This window comes from Bubalus bubalis, chromosome 1, assembly GCF_019923935.1.
Source record: "Bubalus bubalis isolate 160015118507 breed Murrah chromosome 1, NDDB_SH_1, whole genome shotgun sequence".
NCBI classification, from domain to species: domain Eukaryota; kingdom Metazoa; phylum Chordata; class Mammalia; order Artiodactyla; family Bovidae; genus Bubalus; species Bubalus bubalis.
In genome coordinates this window covers 161,865,977-161,884,119 of record NC_059157.1, presented here as the reverse complement: position 1 = coordinate 161,884,119, position 18,143 = coordinate 161,865,977, and the positions used below count along the sequence as shown (strand labels likewise).

General features: G+C 40.7%; 2 protein-coding genes across 21 annotated transcripts in view; one reads left to right on the top strand and one right to left on the bottom strand.

Moving 5' to 3' along the window:
• MED12L (mediator complex subunit 12L) overlaps window positions 1–18,143 on the top strand; it is a 363,479-nt gene that overhangs the window by 159,502 nt on the left and 185,834 nt on the right. The window lies entirely within an intron of this gene.
• P2RY14 (purinergic receptor P2Y14) overlaps window positions 1–18,143 on the bottom strand; it is a 67,167-nt gene that overhangs the window by 23,863 nt on the left and 25,161 nt on the right. For 4 of the 13 annotated variants that reach the window (XM_025289848.3, XM_006070225.4, XM_025289872.3 and 1 more), the window contains exon 2: window positions 9,777–9,882. The exons of 3 other annotated variants lie outside the window; for them this stretch is intronic. The gene's annotated coding sequence lies outside the window, so the exon portion shown is untranslated. Of the gene's footprint in view, window positions 1–9,776; window positions 9,883–10,193; window positions 10,361–18,143 lie in introns of all 13 variants that reach the window. 6 more of the 13 variants (XM_044945977.2, XM_044946007.2, XM_044945981.2 and 3 more) reach the window with 4 other exon arrangements.

The following is an 18,143-nucleotide window of genomic DNA, read 5'->3' as shown; positions in this document are numbered from 1 at the left end:
CACTATAAATACTGTTTTTTGATACTGTGTAATGAAAAGTATACTTCAAAGTTCTGGATGAATGTATCTCTCCAAATGACCAACAATTACATGATATAAAATTTAGCAGTGGTAAAAGATTTCTTCAAAGACTAAATTATACTAAAGGATTTTCAATGCAACAAAAATGTTCATTGATATGGATTTAGTTTCTCCTTTGCAAACAGCCTTTAAGAAACTGCTGCTTTTTTGAGTTTTGATGTGGTACCAAAGAGGGTGGAGAAGGAAATGGCAACCCAATCCAGTATTCTTGCCTGGAGAATCCCCATGGACAGGAGCCTGGCGGGCTACAGTCCATGGGGTCGCAAGAGTCGGACACGACTTAGTGACTACACCACCACCACCACCGCTACCACCAAAGAAGAAAATCCAGAAGGCTACAAAAATACTTCTTCCTTGTCCTGTTAGAATATATCTATGTGAAACTAGATTTTCTTCAGTACACTTTAACTAAAATTACATTTTGAAACTCATCCAATGCAGATGTGGATGTGAGAATTTAACTGTCTTAGGCCAGATGTTAAAGAGATGAGCAAAAATGTAGAATCATGCTATTTTCCTCACAAAGCTTTTAGGGAAATATAATTACTTTTATGTATTTTTCATGTTAACATTTAATGCTATTTTTAAAACAAATTAAAAATATTTTATGAATTTCACAATTAAAATTTCTAATATAGTAAACATTGCTGTGTATAACAACAAGCTTTGGGCTTCTCAGTAGTGTTCAAAGGCTCTTGAGACCAAAGTTTGACAATTCTTGGCTAAAATATATTTTACTCTATTTTCTAATAAGGTTTTTTTGGGGGTTTAGTTTGCTTATTTTATTATGTCAGCTCTTAATCCATCCCATATATGGACTGTCTGTAAATCCCAAAACAAAAGAAGACACCAGATCTTTATGGAGAGTGACTAAATGAAAAATGTATATAACTTCTGCCTATCATTATAACTCCTGCTCATCAGATATCTTTCATTTTTCTTCTGTTTTGAGTTTTTTGATATGGTTGTTAATTTGTTTGATTGTCCATCCATCCATCAAACATGAATTAAGCAAATAATACCTTTCATTAGTTCCTCCCACCCCTTTCTGTGTAAGACCATCACCTGTGGGGCTCATGGGCCCTGACCCAGATCTCCATGCCCCACAGCTGTCAGACCTGCTGATCTGGGCTGGAGGGACTGGTCTACTTGTTTACAGTGGTCACTAACTGGTTACAGTTAGTGGCCAGTGGACCTGTTGATAGGTACTTACTACTAAAATACTGACGCAGTGTCCAGTTTTCTGTTGGAATGATAGGAGATAAATTGGGAGAAGTATTCATTTCCCCTTATTTTATGATTTCTTACTTGGCCCGATGACTGTGTGAATCAATTCAAGCAATTTCCTGTGGGATTTTACTCTTGACAGGAATCCCTCTAACTTAGTAAGTTACTAGCAAGGAAGAGGGAGGAGCTCCCTTTTTATTGAGTAGCTCCTAAGGTACCAGGGACTGGCCTGTTTTATTGTCTTAGTAGTTCTTTGGGGTGATAGCTTTATTGTGATGGAGCGGAGGTGGATCACAGAGGCAAAGGAACTAAAAAACAAAATGTAGCCCAAGCCCACAGTAGATTCAAATTCAGCTGTTTGTCTGAAAAGTGCCCTGCTTTTTCAATGGTGGAAAATTTCCTCTCTAAAAACCTGAGTCCCAATAATATTGACTGTTTTATACAATGTGATTATTGCCATTATTGTGTAAGTACCTAGTTAAGGCGAAGAGCAGTCCCACATACTCTTGCATCTCCAGCTTTTATTTGTGTATAAATCACAGTTCTTATTGGACTTTTTATCTCCTTAGGTCAGAGACCGGATGGGGCAGGCGACAGGGCATTTGATTTGAAGACATTTTGACTTTTTCCTTTTAAGTTCAACCCTTGGACTTTATTAGCTGTGTTATCCTGTTTGAATCACCAAAGCTCTCTGGACTCCAGTTTCCTAATCAGTAAAACAGAGCCAATGATAGAAGTTCTTTCCCAGTGTAATTTGGCTGCTGGAAATATCCACTTTTGATAGCAGAATCTGTGCAGAGGCTTTAAAAACAGAGGAGTACTTGTACAGATAATTAGAAGTCCTGCTGCTGCTAAGTCGCTTCAGTCGTGTCCGACTCTGTGCGACCCCGTAGACGGCAGCCCACAAGGCTCCCCTGTCCCTGGGATTCTCCAGGCAAGAACACTGGAGCGGGTTGCCATTTCCTTCTCCAGTGCATGAGAGTGAAAAGTGAAAGTGAAGTTGCTCAGTCGTGTCCAACTCTTTGCGACCCCATGGACTACAGCCTACCAGGCTCCTCTGCCCATGGGATTTTCCAGGCAAGAGTACTGGAGTGGGTGCCATTGCCTTCTCCAAATTAGAATTCCTAAATCTCAGTAAAAGTGAAGTCGCTCAGTCGTGTCCGACTCTTTGTGACCCCATGGACTGTAGCCTACCAGGTTCCTCCATCCATGAGATTTTCCAAGCAAGAATACTGGAGTGGGTTGCCATTTCCTTCTTCCAGAGATCTTCCCGACCCAGGGACTGAACCTGGATCTCTTGCATTGTAGGCAGGCACTTTACCATCTGAGCCACCAGGGAAGTCCCTAAATCTCATTAGTGTATAGGAATTATGTGTTGTTGTTTGTTATTCAGTTGCAGAGTTGTGTCTGAGTCTTTGTGATCCCATGAACTGCAGCATGCCAGGCTCCTCTGTCCACCACTGTCTCCCAGAGTATGCTCAATTCCACTGAGTCAGTGATGCTATCTAACCATCTCAAACTCTGTTGCCCTCTTCTCCTTTTGCCTTCAGTCTTTCCCAGCATCAAGGTCTTTTCCAGTGAGTTAAATGTTCGCATCAGGTGGCCAAAGTATTGGATCTTCAGCATCAGTCCTTCCAAAGAATATTCAGTCTTTCCAACGATTTCTTTTAGGATGGACTGGTTTGATTTCCTTGCAGTCCAAGGTACTCTCAAGAGTCTTCACCACCACCACAATTCAGAGGCATCAGTTATTTGGTGCTCAGCCTTCTTTATGGTTCAGCTCTCACAACCATACATGAAAAACTACTGGAAAAACCATAGCTTTGACTATATGGACCTTTGTCGGCAAAATAACGTCTCTGCTTTGTAATATGTTGTCTAGGTTTGTCATAGCTTTCCTTCCAAGGAGCAAGCACCCTTTACTTTCATGGCTGCAGTAACTATCAAATTATCTGCATTCAAAATCCACAGTGATTTTGAATTATGTAGGTTGTTACTAGTGATGTTTCCCTCACCCTTTGATTGTTGGGGCTACCTTCTAACACTGTTTTCTTTTTTATTAGATCGAGTCATATACAATTGCTAATATTTGATTATATTTTATGTGCAAAAAATGTCAATTTCATATGGTTAATGCAGATTTATTTAAAATAGTCTTTAGTAAAATTATGCATGAACAGTGAAAATCTATATAGTTGCATAAAAGGGCATAGGAGCAAAAGTCAATGAACCTTGATCTTGGTTATGTTTTACAAATTAAACTTTTATTATGGATTTTCTTTCTCAAACTATCTGGTGACCGTGTGAATGCTGCCTAGTAGCCAGTGAAATGTTTTCTGTTGAAGAAGTGCTGAAGGCCATGGAGCATTTTTCCCCAGAATGAGTTGATGCAGACAGTTGGCCCGAATGGAGGAAAGAGGAATTAGTTGCAAATGCCAGTCTCTTCTTTTTAATTGTGTTAAATGTGAGATCTACCTTTATGTCTAACGGTCTGTATAGGTGGATAGATTTTCTCCTGTGAATACTTTCTTTAAGTGGAGAAAATTGGCAGGGAAGTGATAGATATAAAACTGAATTAGGGAAGACTCCTTTAAAGAGTAATTTATGAAGAAGGAAGTCACAACTTACAGCAAGTACTAAATTTAGTGATTTCTGAAGTTTCTGATGGCAGAGGGAGAAACTGATTGTCATTGGCAAAATATGCTGTAAACCTCTGCCTTATTTCATTTGAAGTATTCTTACAATCTCACCAGAAAATGGAGCTCCTTAGCAAAAGATGGTTTTTTTTTTTTTGGTACTGGGAAATAAACTGGAATGGATGTTAAAAATGAACTAAGTTTTAAAATTATTAATTTAGATTCTATGGAATTTACTACCCAACTTTCTAGAAAAACAAGCAATAGAATAAGTTTCACAAGTTACATACTTTGGTCTTTCCATCCACGAATTAAGCTTAAAATGGTACCAATGCTTGATATTTAATAGTGTTATGTGAAATCTCAGAGGAAGAAATCAGAAGACTCAATCAAGATGGAAATAAAAACTTATAAGACATTAGGAATTGGGTCTAAGATGGCAGAGGAGCAGGTGGAATGGAGTGCATCTGTCTCCACAGACACCTCTGGACAACACTTGGAGATGCAATAGTTCTCACAGAACACTGGCTGAATACTACTAGGAGCCTTGATCACCAGAAAGGACTATACGAATCCACACATGACTACCCAGGATGAAAGAAGTGAGAAGGAGGAGGAGAGCAAGGAGGACCAGACTTGCACCCCGGGGTTGGGGAGCTAAAGCAGGGGAGAGATTCCTGAATTCCAGGGAAATCGGTTGGGACAGAAGGGAAGCATTTGAAGAATCAGAGGAGAGTGAAGCGGCTGATCTGTGATAGTCTGCATAGAGTGGGAACCACACGGACAGTCTGCCACAGGCCTGTGTACCCCGGGCTGGACTCACGTCCACCAGTGCACACAGGGGCTCGAGCTGGAGCGTGGGGATTGGAGAGCAATCCTACGGTGAGGACTGCTATTGATTGTAGGGAGATGGTCTGAGGGAACGGGAGGAAGGAAGTCCGCAACAGGGGATGCCTTTGGAGGAAATGTTGACGGCATTGGAAGCAGGGCACTGTTGCCTAGCCACTCGCAAGGGCTGGAGCCACCACTGTGACCTCTCCCCCCACAGCAGCCCAGCAATAGAGAAGGACCACCCACGGTTGCCTCCTGTGTGCCTGCTGCTGGAGGCTAGAAAAAGCTCCTAACAGAGCTGTATCCCTTGAACCCATGGCTTCCGGCCTCCCTGTGCACCTGTGCTTCCAGGGCCCCCAGGATCCAAGCAGCCATGCCACCTCTGTGTTTGGTCCTCACTGGGGCAGACTCAGGAGCAGGCTCCTGTGGGTGGCCCACGTGTAGAGGTTAGGGCAGACTCAGGTCTTCTAGGGCAGCCTCAGGAGCAGGCTCCTGTGGGTGGCCCACGTGTAGATAAAATCACAATTGAGCTCCAGGGGCGGAATGACTGAGGAAGAGCATCAAAATCCTTTCCATCACCTGCACAAGCTGCAGATTAAATCCACAAGGTCAACTAGGTAGACTGTGTCTGTAGATTATATGAAAGGACAGTGTGTTCCCACAACAGAAAATGCTCTTAACTCTGGCAGCCGTGGACACTGGAGGCAAGTACATGTGGGAATAGGGGCAGATTAGCAACTCATTCAATGTGGCCACCATCACCTTGATAGCAAAACCAGACAAAAATATCACAGAAAGAGACAATTACAGGCCAGTGTCACTGAACATAGATGCAAAAATCTTCAACAAAATATTAGCACACACAATACAACAACATATTGAAAGGATCATACACTATGGTCAAGTGGGGTTTATCCAGGGATGCAAGGATTCTTCAGTTTATGCAAATTGATCCATGTGATACACCATATTAACTAATTGAAAGATTAAAAACGATACAGTAATCTCGATAGATGCAGACAAAGCTTTTGATAGTTCTCAACATCTATTTAAAAAAGTCTCTGATAAGTGGCATAGAAGGAACCTACCTCAATATAATAAAGGCCATGTATAGCAAGCCTGCAACAAACATTATTTTCAATGGTGAGAAACAAAGCATTTCCTCTTAAGATCAGAAACAAGACAAGGATGCCTACTCTCATCACTGTTATTCAGCATAGTTTTGGAGGTCCTAGCCATGGCAACCAGAGAAGAAAAATTTAAGGAATCCAGATTGGAAAAGAAGAAGTAAAGCAATCACTGCTTGTAGATGACATGATACTATACATAGAAAACCCTAAAGATGCCACCAGAAAATTATTAGAGCTTATCAACGAATTTAATCAAGTTGCAGGATGCAAAATTAATACACAGAAATACCTTGCCTTGTTATAACAGAAAAGTCAGAGAAATTAAGGAAACAATCCCATTCACCACTGCATCAAAGAAAAAAAAATCTAGGAATAAACCTACCTAAGGAAACAAAAGAATCTGTATGCAGAAAACTATAAGACGCTGATGAGAGAAATCAAAGATGACACAAACAGATGGAGAGATATATTCTTGGATTGGAAGAATCAATACTGTGAAGATGACTGTGCTACCTAAAGCACTCTACATATTCAGTGCAATCCCTATCATATTACCAGTGGCATCTTTCACAGAACTAGAACAAAAAATTTTACAGTTTGGATTGAAACAACAAAGACCTTGACTAGCCAGAGCAATCTTGAGAAAGTAAAATGGAGCTGGAGGAATTAATCTTCTTGGCTTCAGACTCTACTACAGAGCTACAGTCATCAGGACAGTATGGTACTGGCACAAAAACAGAAATATAGATAAATGGTGCAAAATAGAAAGCCCAGAGAAAAACACATACATCTGTGGGCACCTTATCTTTGACAGAGGAGGCAAGAATATACAGTGGAGAAAAGACGGTCTCTTCAGTAAGTGGTGCTTGGAAAACTGGACAGCTACATCTAAAACAATGAAATTAGAACACTTTTCCTAACACCATACACAAAAAGAAACTCAAAGTGGACTAAAAACTTACATGTAAGATCAGAAACTCTAAAACTCCTAGAGGAAAACATAGGCAGAACACTCTCTGAACATAAATGGCAGCAAGAGCCTCTTTGACCTACCTCCTAAAGTAATGGAAATAAAACAAAAAATAAACAAATGGGACCTAATTAAGCTTAAAAGCTTTTGCATAGCAAAGGGAACCATAAAATGAAAAGACAATCTTCAGAATGGGAGAAAATAATTGCAAATGAAGCAACTAACCAAGGATTAATCTCCAAAATGTGCAAGCAGCTCATGCAGCTCAATAACAGAAAACAGACAACCCAATCAAAATATAAGTGGAAGACCTAAACAGACATTTCTCGGAAGAAGACATATAGGTGGCCAATAAACACATGAAAGGATGCTCACCATCACTCACTGCTCAGTTCAGTTCAGTTGCTCAGTCATGTCCGACTCTTTGCGACCCCATGAATTGCAGCACACCAGGCCTCCCTGTCCATCACCAACTCCTGGAGTTCACTCAAACTCATGTCCATCGAGTCGGTGATGCCATCCAGCCATCTCATCCTCTGTCATCCCCTTTTCCTCCTGCCCCCAATCCCTCCCAGCATCAGAGTCTTTTCCAATGAGTCAACTCTTTGCATGAGGTGGCCAAAGTACAGGAGTTTCAGCTTTAGCATCATTCCTTCCAAAGAACACCCAGGGCTGATCTCCTCTAGAATGGACTGGTTGGATCTCCTTGCAGTCCAAGGGACTCTCAAGAGTCTTCTCCAACACCAGAGTTCAAAAGCATCAATTCTTCGGTGCTCAGCCTTCTTCACAGTCCAACTCTCACATCCATACATGACTACTGGAAAAACCATAGCCTTGACCAGACGGACCTTTGTTGGCAAAGTAATGTCTCTGCTTTTGAATATGCTATCTAGGTTGGTCATAACTTTCCTTCCAAGGAGTAAGCGTCTTTTAATTTCATGGCTGCAGTCACCATCTGCAGTGATTTTGGAGCCCCCCCAAATAAAGTCTGACACTGTTTCCACTCTTTCCCCATCTATTTCCCATGAAGTGGTGGGACCAGATGCCATGATCTTAGGGGAAATCAAATCAAAGCTACAATGAGATATCACCTCACTCAGATCAGAATGGCCATCATCAAAAAGTCTACAAACAATAAATGCTAGAGAGGATGTGTAGAAAAGGGAACTCCCCTGGATTGTTGGTGGGAATGTAAATTGATGCAACCACTAGGGAGAAGAGTATGGTGGATATTCCTAGTTAAAGAGTGTTCCTAGTTAAAAAGGTATGAAGAGTATTCCTAGTGAGAAAACTAGGAATAAAGCTACCATCAGAAACAGCAAACTCACTACTGGACAGATACCCTGAGAAAACCATAATTCATAAAGATACACATATCCCAATGTTCACTGAAGTAGGTTTTATAATAGCCAGGACATGGAAGAAACCTAGATGTTGATTAACAGATGGAAGGGTAAAGAAGAAATGGTACATACGTACAATGGGATATTACTTAGCTATAAAAAAGAAATGAAATTGAGTCAGTTGTAGTGAGGTGGATGTACTTAGAGTCTGTCGTGCAGACGAAAGTCAGAAAGAGAAAACAAATAGAATACATTAACTCATATATATAGAATCTAGAAAAACTGGTAGTGATGACCTTTTTGCAGGAAAGAAGTAGAGACGTAGATGGAGAATGGACTTGGGGACACAGCAGGGAAAGGAGAGGGTGGGACAGATCAAGAGAACAGCATTGACATATATATACACTAATGTGTAAAATGGCTAGTGGGAAGCTGCTGTGTAACAGGGCTCTTGGCTCAGTGCTCTGTTACAGCTTAGATGGTGGAATGGAGGCAGTGGGAGGGAGGCGCAAGAAGGAGGGTTACGTATATACATATAACTAATTCAAATTGTTGTATAGCAGAAACAAATACAATATTGTGAAGTAGTTATCCTCCATTAAAAATAATTTTTTCATCCTTTATTGAATTAAAGAGGAAAAATAAATAAAAGGAAATTTGTGTGAGAAATTCATACCGAAAAGCAAATAACAGATGTTGTGAGGAAAGAATCTATGCAATTCAGTTTCTTTAGAAAGGAAGTCATTAGTAAAATATTTGAATTATTTTGAGGGATTCTGTGTAACACTTTTAATACTCTCTGGGGAATGTAAATTATTATTAATGTGAGGAGTTTCAAAGTAGAAAATATTTCATGTATGAGAGTTTATAATAAACACTCCATTAAAAAAAAATACAACAACTTCTGAGACATATAGTAAAAGCTAAAACAGCAACTGAGGCTCTTAAAATTCCCATTTCTTTCCTTTGAAAATCAAATGGGACTCACCGTTAAATCCACACAGGTAGCCCACGCATTTAGCGCTTCAGAGAAGACTTAAAATGCTTGCTTGCATGAAGTATTTCATGTTTGGTGTCAGTTTTTAGTGAGGTTGTGGCCTTTTGTGCTCATACACCAAACCTGTTTTTTTCTCCTGCAGTATTTTAGTTCTTTACTGGATTCCCTCAGCTTTAAGGATTACATCATAACCCAGCTGTATTTGTGCTCTTTACCATTTCCAAAACTGATTTTAACTCACTATCCAGATACACACAACATTGTCTTATATTTTACAAGCAATAAGATAAAGTTTCTCAAACAGGAGTTTACGAAAGCCTGTGCATAAGGTCATGAAAGAAAACCCTGCTTCATGCAATTAAAAAGAACATTTACAGAGAAAAATTAATTGGACTTAGTTTAGTCTTTGAACCTGGAGAAGTAAAATCTCACCTGTAAATCTGTCACTCTGTCTATTATAAAAAGGAATCTAGGACATGATAAGCACAAAAGGGCCATTTTACAGTGGCACTACAAATATCCTTTAAATACACTCTGCCTTGAATGGACTTTTTTACTTACCAGTTTATCTAGTCTCGTGTGGTTTCGGAAGGCAAGACTGGCTCAGCCACTGGGTGTAACATCTGATGTTGAGGGAAATCTGCTTTGCTTTCTGCCTGGACTCCTGCTGTTGACCAGTGAAGAATGCTGCATTAGCGCTCAAACAAAACATTTAAAGTGCTCTATGAAATGTTGACATCTCGCCAGGGACTTGAACGTCAAGTACCACAGATGTCCAGTCCTCTCTGGAGCCCAGCTCTCTCCTCTGTGCTTGTGTGAGTTCAGTCTGATTTGTGTTTAGGGTGACAAGTGATCCAGGCTCGACCAAACAGTAACCAGTATGAAACTGGGTACTAAGAGAGAGATGGACAGACAGATGCAGAGACAAAGAGAGTGAGGGCCATTGAGCAAGAGTGAACGTGAGCGAGTGCAACTGACCTGGTAAGTGAGCGCTTCAGCTAGCAGGAGGAGGCAGGATCTTTCCCATGCCTGGCTGTGACCTTTGGCTGTGAGGCTGTTGTAAGAATAGCTTCTGTATTTATTGGGACGTATTTCCAAGTTGTAATTCACATGGCCTCACTAACTCCTTGAAAAGTGTTGGAAAGCTGAGAAAATATTTGAGAGTAAATCAGACAAGAACATTTCCCATTTTCGGTGCTGGGGGAAGGAGTGGGGAGACTCTGTAAGTGTGTGCTTACTGGAGTGTCTTGACCAGCAAAGGGCAAGATCATTATCAAATGAGATGAGAGATTGAAAGGACCTCAAAGCTGTCTCCTTTGAGCCTGAGTGATTTTCCTCTCTAGCCTCACCCCGTTTTGGGGGGCGGGAACATGATGCCTGCTGGTGCCCGTTCTACTCCAGGTATTAGGCTTCCACATTCCCAACCTGGACTTGGTGCTGTTGGGCCTCCTAATTTTTCTTCAAGTGAGCACCCTCTTTGTCTCTAATTTCTGAGTGCTAGTGAATGCTAAGTCACTTAAGTCGTGTCCGACTCTTTGTGACCCCAGGGCTCACAAAGGCTTCTCTGTCCATGGGATTCTCCAGGCAAGAATACTGGAGTGGGTTGTCATGGCCTCCTCCAACCATCTTCCCAACTCAGGGATTGAACCCAACTCTCTTGTGTCTCCTGCATTGGCAGGCAGATTTTTTAAATTTTTATTTGTTTGTTTATTTATTTTTTACCACTAGTGCCACCTGAGAAGCCCAGATGGCTAATTTCTGGATTGTAGCCTTATTTAACAGATTGTTGCCAGGGATCCTTTACTTTTCTTACATAGTCCTCTGGTTTAATGCAGTCATGAAACGTCTCCCTGAAGGAATAGCCTGGATCTCCCATACTCTGTCTACTTCAGACTTAGCCAATTTTGGACTGAGATTATCAGCTTTACTTACTTTACCAGTTTCTTTTCCCTTTGTCCTTAGACAGCATGCTCATCATCAGATATGTATATTATCATTATCAAAATGAAACAAAAACTCTGAAAGCCCCAGTTGACCTTAAGTCCCTTTTATTTGGTACTGTTGTCCATGGATCACTCAAGCGCTATAAAACATTAAATTCTGCTTCACTGTCTCATAACTATCCAGTCAATCACCAAAATCTGTTTTTTTTTAATACCTAAATATTTCTTATCTATGATTCTCACCAAACTCAAGGTCATTTTTGGCCTGTACACCCTGCCTCCAGTCTTTTCCCCACTCATAATAGCTGCCGTGTAGTCACCCATAAGTAGGATCTTTCTAAAATCCTAGCATGCCTGTGTCCTTTTTGTGGCTCCTTATCACTGATAAGTTCATGGTGTTTAATCCGTCAGACCTGGTGCTGTATGACTGGGTTGATCTCCTTGGGACTTCCCTGGTGGCTCAGACAGTAAAGCATCTGCCTACAATGACCCGGGTTCAGTCCCTGGGTTGGGAAGATCTCCTGGAGAAGGAAATGGCAACCCATTCCAGTTATTCTTGCCTGGAAAATCCCATGGACAGAGGAGCCTGGTGGGCTACAGTCCACAGGGTCTCAAAGAGTCAGACACAACTGAGTGACTTCACTTCACTTCACTTGATCTCCTTGCAGTCCAAGGGACTCTGAAGAGTCTTCTCCAACACCACAGGTCAAAAGCATCAATTCTTCAGCGCTCAGCTTTCTTTATCGTCCAACTCTCACATCCATACACTACTACTGGGGAAAGCCATAGCTTTCATTTTATGGACCTTTGTTAGCCAAGTAATGTCTCTGCTTTTTAATATGCTGTCTAGGTTTGTCATAGCTTTTCTTCCGAGGAGCAAGCGTCTTTTAATTTCATGGCTGCAGTCACCATCTGCAGTGATTTTGGAGCCCCAAAAATCAAGTCTGTCATTGTTTCCCCATCTATCTCTCATGAAATGATGGGAACAGATGTCATGATCTTTATTTTTTGAATGTTGAGTTTTAAGCCAGCTTTTTCACTCTCCTCTTTCACCTTCATCAAGAGGCTCTTTAGTTCCTCTTCACCATAAGGGTGATGTCATCTGCATATCTGAGATTATCGATATTTCTCTCGGCAGTCAATCTTGATTCCAGATTGTTCTTCATCTAGCCTGGCATTTTGCATGATGTACTCTGCATATAAATTAAATAAGCAGGGTGACGTACTCCTTTCCCAATTTTGAACCAGTTTGTTATTCCATGTCTGGTTCTAAGCCTTGCTTCATGACCTGCATACAGGTTTCTCAGGAGACAGGTAAGGTGGTCTGGTGTTTGCATCTCTTAAAGAATTTCCCACTGTTTGTTCTTATCCACCCAGTCAAAGGCTTTGGAGTAGTCAACTAAGCAGAAGTAGTTGTTTTGCTAATGGAGTAGAAGTAGATCTTTCTAATGGATGCACATGAATTGAAATAAAGCAGAGATGCTCCCAGACCCAGTTCACAGCTTCATGCTGAGAAGCTAAGTGTAGTTCTGGGGATGGAGCTGGGGGTGCCACTCCCACTGCTTAGGGCTGGGAGCTCACTCTGTAGTGACTCCTTGAAAAACAAATGCTGAACAGTATTTTTGAATTTCACTTTTTTTCTTTTCTCCATTAAAAAAAAAGTCTTCAAATTTCTTTTGTTGTTTTGAAAAGCGGAGATGATAACTCATGTCTGAAATTTTATTATATCTGTGTACCATCTGCTCTATTTATTATATCTGATTTGCACTGACATGGCATCGCCTTAAAAATCAAATATTTATCTTTCCTCTAAGTAGAATGACTTTGAAATTACAGATTTTATGAGTTTAATCTTTTAATTAAAGTAACTGCATGGCTGTTGAGTAAACTTGTCTCAGTTTGATTCTCCTGAGTATTTCTCAGACCTGTGGGAACCCAGGTTCAGACACAGTTTGGCCACCCTTCCTCTGGGAATCTGTTCTTTCCTTCCAAGTTTTACTTAACAATGTTTGGTATGTTTCATAAAGGAGACTTCTAAGCATTGATAAAGGCCAGAGTAAAAGTTAATGTGTTCGCTTTTATTTTTGAAGGCTTGAGATCCATGATATAAAAATAAACTGACTTTTTAAAATACTCAGTTTGACATGCAGGAATAGGTTTGTTTGTTTGTCATCCAGTAACTGCTAGAACTAGCTCAGTTACAATGAAACCTTGAGCCAAGAGCGTATTTTTTTTTTAATAACCAAAACCAGTACTTGGGGCTGTGCACATCAAAGCTGGTTCAGTTTTATGGGATTAAATAATGATTGCAGTGTTAAAGCTAACAAGAGCTACATGAGAATGCCAAAGGGGGGCAATTTCTTTTTTAAAGGAACTTGTACCTTTATAATGGTTCTGTTTTGTAAGCTGAAGGGAGAACCGGAGGTAGATGAAACTAAAATCTCTGAGTCTTAAGAATTCCACACTTTTGGGAAATTATAAGGGAAGAGCAAAGGTGAGCACTTGGGGAAACCTGGAGGTATGACGGTATCCCTGAACAATGAGATAAATGTCAGTGTCTGGGATTTAAGTGTGTCCAGTGTGAAAAGAACAGTTTAAACTAGGAGGATGTCCTATACGCTAGATAATTTAAGAGGCACACACCCTTTTACAGTATTTTAATTGATTGTGTCTGTAGTTTTGCACTGTCCCAGTAACCGTTGAAATAACTCTCTGTCCCAGGAGGCACCCACCCCTCCCCACACACTCCCTAAAGTTGCCTGGCTGTGACTGTGTCCCTTTTCCAAACACATCATCTCTTCTTCCACCACTGACTTTGTTCAGGTTTGCTGGATTGGCCCCTTCCTTCCATCTCTACCTGTTGACCTCTTGTGCATTTCTTAAAACACAGGCCAGACTCCACCACCTGCGGAGCTTTTCCTTATCTTCCCCCTAAAAATGAATGAATGGTTATCCCTATGGTGCTTAATCTGAGTTTTGATTAGGCCACTCCTGACAGTGTATATAACCTTCTACTCAATTGCTGATAGTAATGGCCCTCTCCTCGGTAAAGGAGAGTCTTTTGTTGATGCTCCCTGTCTGTCATTCATGCATTCACCTGGCCTGTTGGGCTGGAGGGCATGGTATTTTTCTGTGTCCTCTCTCATCCCACATGGCCAGGTTGGTTTCCTTGGCTTGGCACCTTACCTGTTTGCAATTCTTGGGCACCCTCTCTCCTAAGACTCCATCTCAATGAGAAGGCAAGATCTTTCAGAGACAAGGACATGATTGTAAATGAATCAGGACCTCTACTGTATTCCCTTCTTTGTTTTCCTAGTCTAAGAAATATAAACATCGTTTTAATTTTGAACTCTTTTTGTTGGTAATTCAAATTAAGCTAATTAAAAAGTTTTTTTTTTGTTGGAGTTATGCATTTATGTACTTTAATCAATGTTATAAAACTTATAAAAAAATCTTGCTCTTTTTGTGTGCCCCAGTGGCTCCCTCAATCACTTTTTTAGCTACTACTTTGGGGAATCAATCCCTATGTTCCTGTTGTAACGGAAAGTTCTTGTCTTCCATGCGTGTCTGTTGATGTGGAAGATGAAGATCCAGTTCCTTTATTCTCCATGCTTCTCTTCACCTAGATAATTATGTCTATTTTTTTTTTTTGATAAATCAATAACCTTTATTCAAATAATTAAAACCATGGCAGTATTGTTTATAACTGAGGCTCATCGCTTACATTAAAAGGGATCATAATTCCCCAGCTGTCTCTATCACCCGGAGAGACTGCCCTTTTGCCTAATGTAAGCAAGCTTCCCTGTGCATCCAGGCTGCCCATTTTCCCACTTAGAATTAGTTACAATATGTAAACAAGCTCTATAAATGTTAGCTCTTGTTATCACATTAATGTTACAATCTGAGCCAAACCAAAGTTAGTCCAGTTCTTAACCATATGCATATGAATAAGCCTGAAAGTCCTTTTGCCAGCAGCTGCATTTAGAGAAACACATAAAGTCCAGGTGTATGTTTACGTAATACAACTTTTACTGGATAGATACTTCTCAGTATTTTACCTCAACAGGCAGAGAAAATGTGTGTTGTTGACACATCCTTGTTTTTCATTGTTTTCTGATATATTTCACTGAAGAGCCCTTCCAGCTTATTCGTTTTAGAATTTTGCTTTTGGCAGCTTGGCAATAATTGCTATCTTGAAAAAGTCCCATTCACAATATATAAATACTTCCAGAACTGTGTTTTTCATTCTTCCTAGTTACCTGCCACCAAAAGCCTAAATCAGATTCTGATCCTTTGCCTTTTGTAGTTTCTCCAGACGGAGAAGGCAATGGCACCCCACTCCAGTACTCTTGCCTGGAAAATCCCATGGATGGAGGAGCCTGGTAGGCTGCAGTCCATGGGGTCGCTAAGAGTCGGACACGACTGAGCGACTTCACTTTCACTATTCACCTTCATGCACTGGAGAAGGAAATGACAACCCACTCCAGTGTTCTTGCCTGGAGAATCCCAGGGACGGGGGAGCCTGGTGGGCTGCCGTCTATGGGGTCACACAGAGTCGGACACGACTGAAGTGACTTAGCAGCAGCAGCAGCTTCTCCAGAAGCCTTATATTATACTTGATAAGCAAGGCCCTTAATTTTATTCATTTAAAAATACAGACAATCACTTAAAAGGTAAAAGCATCTGAGTCATAAATAGGCAGGCTGGGGATTGTCTTATGGAGTTGATGAGATTGTTGGGAGAGATAATCAATCTGCAAAGAGAGCTAACAGCTGAATAATGGGGATGTGAGAGGAACTCGATGGCTTTCATTAGTTTGTAAAAAAATCTTAAGTTGAGGATTCATGCTAATTGATAACCCTCATAGTGTGAGAGTGTGACTTAAATGTCTACCTAAACTTTTGTCATAGTTAAAAAAAGTGAGGGTCTCTCAGTAATGAGCATCCAGGAAAGAGAAAGTCCATGGCAGTTGATTGTTGCTAAGCAGAAATATGTGGGCTGTAAGCAGCACCTCTGTGCTGCCGTGTGCCTTTTGCAGACTCATCACAGCCCGTTTTCCTGGAGCCTTCAGTCCTTCTCTAGGGGATCTTGAACAATCTGTTAGAGTCTGCCCCTGACATGAAACCTCTGGCCATCTTTGGCTAGAGTTTCATCCAGCACAAAGTGAAGGGAGGAAAAAACAAAACCATAAACACGAGCAAATCTGTCTACTCTATCGTGGAGAAAGGGTCAGGATGAGATTAATCTGTATTTCTTTAGACTTAATCCTATATAACAGAGTCAACTTGGGGTACAAAAGTAAGCTCTGCCTCTTATCAACCTGGGGACGGTGGACTAGTTACGTCATCTCTTTACATCCCTGTTTCCCCTAGTGTCACCTACCGCATTCAAGTTGTTTGAAAGTTTAAATGAAATAATGTGTATTTTCTTAATTGCTGTTCTCAACCAAAGTAAGTAGCCAGTGAATGGTAGGGGCTCTTATTAATATGAGCAAAGGCTAATTGTTGCCTCATAATTTTCTTGAAGCTGTGTTATCATTGAGTATATGGGAGGTACAAAGTGCTATGCTTTGAAGTTTTAATAAACATTGATTTTTATGGAAAGATCCACTTTTGAACAGATCTTTGGCTCAGTAACCATCGTTATGGGAAAACTCATTTATAACTTGTGTGCATGTGTTTGTGCATGTTCAGTCATGTCCAACTCTTTGCAATCCCATGGACCCCACCAGGCTCCTCTGTCCATTAGATTTCCCAGGCAAGAATACAGGAGTGGCTTGCCTTTTGCTTCTCCAGGGCATCTTCCTGACCCAGGGATCAAGCCTACATCTCCTGCATCTCTTGCTTTGGCAGAGGGATTCTTTACCATGAAGCCACCTGGGAAGCCCCTTTTTATAACTTAGCCATACTTAATTCTGAGAGAAATGCTTCAAAACTGTAAACATAATTTCAAAAGGGAATGAGCAATATGCAGGAACCTGGAAGCCTTTAAAGATGGCACATCTGATGGAGTACTTCAGTGTTTTCATTTCCCTGGACTCCTAGGTGAGGAAGCCTGGCATCCAGCCTCTTTCTTACCCCTCGTTCCATCCCTCCTTTCACTCCGTCTCCACAGAGTGTGGATGGAGCGTGCTTCCTCTTTCTTGACTGTATCCAACTCCAGAAGCTGTTACGGTTCTACTGTTCGTTCCTAATGTAGACAAACCGTGTGGTCTAAAAGTACCTCTCCATTGCCAGAAATCACATTGACCTACTGCCCCTGCAGGAAAGGCCAAAGCTTACTGTGCAGATAGCGTTATTTAGCAATGTCTAGATGAGTTTCTGTTATTAAAGGCCTAGGAGATGAAGCGAAATCATAGTAAAGGCAGGAAACATTTATCTTTCCTTAGGCAAGGAGAGCAAAACCTCGTACAAACAGGATATATTGTAAATATTATTTTAGTTCAGCTGACTGGTTGTTAATTTATTCTGGTGTTTTGTGGGAAATGACAGAGACTTATTATTATTATTATTATTTTTTTTTTAAATGGGCCATTGCAGGGAAAAACAATGTTTGAGTTTGCTCAATAATCTCTTGCCATTTACCAAACCAAATATCACTTATCAACTCTATGTATGAAGTATGTGCTATTTGTGTGTAGTTCAGATGTTTATTATCGCCCTGTTGGAAGCCTTTTGTTTCAAAAGACAAAACAAAAAAAGCAGCACCATGATGCAGCTGCTTCTGAAATAAAAGAGATGGTGTGGTTTTAAAAAGGAAACGATTATGAGAGCTTGTCAACATTTTCAATCTGTCAAGTTTTCTCACAGTCATTTGGGATGGTTTCTAAGTGATCTTGCCTGGCAGGCATCCTCATGTACAGTCTTTCTCTGTAGCTGTAATTTTACAACTTCAATTTAGTCCTTGTTTTACTGAACGCCAGTTGGTGTGTTTTAGTTAGTCTAAATATTTATAGGATCTTACCTCTGCGTATTTATCTTTTAGG